The 4,332-nt window shown below is 44.5% G+C and overlaps 1 long non-coding RNA gene across 1 annotated transcript; it reads left to right on the top strand.

Moving 5' to 3' along the window:
• Window positions 1–902: 902 nt before the first annotated feature.
• On the top strand, window positions 903–2,941 carry LOC139400335 (uncharacterized). Its single transcript, XR_011632472.1, has 3 exons — window positions 903–965; window positions 1,248–1,370; window positions 1,902–2,941. It is a non-coding gene; the product is annotated as an uncharacterized lncRNA (long non-coding RNA).
• The last annotated feature ends 1,391 nt before the right edge of the window (window positions 2,942–4,332 follow it).

Here is a 4,332-nt window from a genome sequence, read left to right as displayed (position 1 = left end):
CTGTGGGCATTTGTGTAGATATGACAGGATTGGATCGGTCAATAAGCAATATGGTGGCAGCTCAGCTTTGCCCCCCGACAGGCCAGGTGGAATTGTCGCCAATTGCTTATACCTATCCTCTTAGGTCTGCACAAACGAATAGGAGGTAGGGATTAAGGGTTTATTTGGGATTCGGTAATATCTAGGGTATAATAAGTATGGCCCAGTGTTCTTCCTGGTCAAGTCCCTGGGTCAGAAGACACTCTTTGGCCTAGTCATGTTCTCTCCCACTCAGTCCCGTGTGGATGTCCAGGTTCTGTTTTATGTCTGGCTGTGCAGTGATGCAATTATTTTCATTATGGTCTGTATGGTCATATAATTTCCCTCCTCGCAACCTTTGGGGTTGTCCCTTTCTTCTTTGCTTGTCGAGAACCCCTGGGAAGCGGTCTCTTCCGTTCCAGTATTTATTGATAATTTATACATTAGAAATAATACTGTATGCTATACCTCTTTTTTCCATGTACATAAGCCCGACCCACTTGGTTGTAAATATGTCTGTCTTGTATATTGAAATACTGCCATCCTGTAATAAAAATGGTATATGTGTGAGTTGGGTCTTTGGATGTGTTTCTTCAGTCAATACCATCATGTGGATTACGTTCAAGATTTCAATGTTTAGCCATGTTTAAAAATGTTTAGTTCATAAATTGAAGGTCCAACATGGTTTTTAACAGGCTTCCCTGACCACACTTTAGAACTACGGCAGAATTATTTATTTTTTCATTAAGACATTCAGTCTCATGATACTTTAGAAGCAGACATGATAAATGAATAGTATGATGAATAGTGCAAAACTGTTGAGTGCCTTGAACGCTGCCCTGGCCAGTGCCAATGATTCACTATGTCAACATTTAGAATCACGTTAAAGATCAATATCCGAGCTTGTGGGGAAAAGCCACCATTTTAGCAGACACCCACAGAAAACGGTAGGTTATTTCTCATAACTACATCTTGATTAGTAATCTGAAGGGGTAATGTGTGCTCCAGGCACAGAGTAGATATCTCAAAGTATGTACTACATGGACACTGATTAAATAAAGACAACAATAGGATTCTCAGAAATTCAGACCACAACTGCAAAAGGATTAGCGCTGTCAATTTGGTTGTTTTACCAAGGAAATTCTATGTGGTAATATGGATAAAGCAGTCCTGGTTTACTATTCCAGTTCCTGCCTTTCTTACTATTTTGTATACTTGTGTCCACACAGAAAAGTCTAGCTGATCCCAGTTCACCCCTTCAACTTCTACCTGGAGCGGAGGAATGTCACAGTCTGACGGTTGGCTCCTTACAGTACTTCTGGTTTCTGTCTGTTCCCTGTTTGAATCAAAAGGTAACACCTCACCTTGTAGTCAGAGTGGAACGTGCCCATTTATTGTACTGTATTTGCAATCTTTAATTAAACCACCTTAATTCCAGCTTACTAGATACTTATTGAGATATTTACATTTGTGATGGGTGTCATACATTAAAATATAACTAAATTCAGTAATATGATTAAGCTACACAACTAAAACCAGCAAATCAGCAAATCTCTGCGTTGCAGATGTCAGTATTGTATATGAATGCCACTTAACAGACACTTTTTTTTCAAAGCAGCTTACATATGCCAACATGTTTTATGTGTTGTGATCACTGCGAGAATTGAATCCACAACCCTGCCATTGTTAGTGTCATGCTCTTACCAACGGATCCACACAGGACTAAAGCATTGTGCCCGCTCTGGGGTGAAGTTCCCCCTAGGTACAGATCTAGGATCAGCTTCCCATCCCCCAATCTTAACTTTAACCATAAGTGGGGAAAATGCTAAATTGATTCAAGATCAACGTCTAGTGGCGACTTCACCCTACTCCATTGTACCCAGTGTTTCTGGAGCAGAGGGATGCAGGGCAGCTGCTCCGAGGGCCCCGGCGGCCCAGGGCCAACTTCTTCCTTGAGGAGATGATGCCCGGCAACCTGGAGCGGGAGTGCTATGAGGAAACCTGCTCCCAGGAGGAGGCTGCCGAGATCTTCCAGACCAAGGAGAAGACGGTACTAGAATAGCGCCATCACATGAAAGTTCTGGTCCAGGGAATGCGCACTGATGCCCTGGACCAGAGCTTATGAACGCTCTGTTTATACTTTGCGCTAACATGTGTCCTGTGTCCAGATTATGCCCTCATCTGGTCACAGTGGACCAATAAGAGATACATTTTAATACCATGTGTAGACTCACGAGCCTTGATTAGATAGTGATTGGATCATCTTGACTGGAAGACAAACTTATGGTTACTTGCGTAACCCCGGTTCTCTGATATTATGAGTGAGACATCTCACTAGTGGAATTAACCAGAATCTCCTAAGTAGCTTGAAGAACCAATCATATACGTCTATCGAAGCCCTTCACCTCATACTAAAGAGTCACCCGCCTGACCTCTGAGCTTGCAAGTTAGGTGAATGTGGTTAGATGTCTCACTCATAATATCAGAGGACTGGGGTTACACAAGTAGCCTTTAGTTCTCTTTCAATTATTTGTTTTGACATCTCACTAGTGTGATAAGACCAACTCCCATATCGCACACGCTCGCCGAAGCCAGGTACTCTCAATATCAACCCTCGGAGGTCCCGACGCTAAGGACAATATGCACAAAAGAGGGTGCAGTGACAGCTAGTCGATAGAACCTCATAAAAGTATGAGGGCATCCCCCAACAAGCCATATAGCAAATCTCATGCAAGGAGATGCCTTTGAACAGTGCCCAAGAGCCATACCTCTGATGGAGTTAGCCCTTAGGCCCTCTGGAGGCTGTAAACCCTTGCTTTTAAAGGCCAATATAATAGCTTCCACATAACGGGGCGGGGCGGCAGGGTAGCCTAGTGGTTAGAGCGTTGGACTAGTAACCGAAAGGTTGCAAGTTCATATCCTCGTTCTGCCCCTGAATAGGCAGTTAACCCACTGTTCCTAGGCCGTCATTGAAAATAAGAATTTGTTCTTAACTGACTTGCCTAGTTAAATAAAGGTAAAATAAATAAATAACCGTTGACGAGAGAAGGGCCTCCCCTTGCAGGGGGAGTTGTTTGCTTTTGCTCAAAGCTCTCGCCCTACCCAAGTTTTTGCACAGCGTTCGTTCTGGACACAGAGGGCCATGAAAATCTCTCTGTTTGCTTGGGTCAGCAGATCAACTAAAATGTTATGTCACATGCGCCAAATACACCTTACAGTGAAATGCTTACTTACAAGCCCTTAACCAACAATGCAGTTAAGAAAAATTAAGTTAAGAAAAATACCTAAAAATAAGAAATAAAAGTAACAAATAATTAAAGAGCAGCAGTAAAATAGTAATAGCGAGGCTATATACAGGGGGTACCGGTACAGAGTCAATGTGCGTGGGCACCGGTTAGTCGAGGTAATTGAGGTAATATGTACATGTAGGTGGAGTTTTTAAAAGTGACTATGCATAGATAATAACAGAGTAGCAGCAGCGTAAAAGTTTGGGTAGCCATTTGATTAGATGTTCAGGAGTCTTATGGCTTGGAGGTAGAAGCTCTTTATAGAAGCCTCTTGGTCCTAGACTTGGCGCTCCGGTACCGCTTGCCGTGTGGTAGCAGAGAAAACAGTCTATGCCTTCCTCTGACACCGCCTGGTATAGAGGTCCTGGATGGCAGGAAGCTTGGCCCCAGTGATGTACTGGGCCATACGTACTACCCTCTGTAGTCTTTTGAGGTCAGAGGCCGAGCAGTTGCCATACCAGGCAGTGATGCAAACCGTCAGGATGCTCTCGATGGTGCAGCTGTAGAACCTTTTGAGGACCTGAGGACCCATGCCAAATCTTTTCAGTCTCCTCAGGGGGAATAGGTTTTGTCGTGCCCTTTTCACGACTGTCTTGGTGTGCTTGGACCATGTTAGTTTGTTGGTGATGTGGACAACAAGGAACTTGAAGCTCTCAACCTGCTCCACTACAGCCCCGCCGATGAGAATGGGGGCGTGCTCGGTCCTCCTTTTCCTGTAGTCCACAATCTTCTCCTTTGTCTTGATCACATTGAGGGAGAGATTGTTATCCTTTCACCACATGGCCATGTCTCTGACCTCCTCACCAATAGGCTGTCTCGTCATTGTCGGTGATCAGGCCTACCACTGTTGTGTAATCTGCAAAGTTAATGATAGTGTTGGAGTCAGACCTGGCCGTGCAGTCATGAGTGAACAGGGAGTACAGGAGGGGACTGAGCACGCACCTCTGAGGGGCACCCATGTTGAGGATCAGTGTGGCAGTTGTGTTGTTACCTACCCTTACCACCTGGGGGAGGCCCGTCAGGAAGT

Source organism: Oncorhynchus clarkii, unplaced genomic scaffold, assembly GCF_045791955.1.
Source record: "Oncorhynchus clarkii lewisi isolate Uvic-CL-2024 unplaced genomic scaffold, UVic_Ocla_1.0 unplaced_contig_1505_pilon_pilon, whole genome shotgun sequence".
Classification (NCBI taxonomy): domain Eukaryota; kingdom Metazoa; phylum Chordata; class Actinopteri; order Salmoniformes; family Salmonidae; genus Oncorhynchus; species Oncorhynchus clarkii.
The sequence above is the reverse complement of the archived record's forward strand: the minus strand, read 5'-3'. Positions and strand labels throughout refer to the sequence as shown.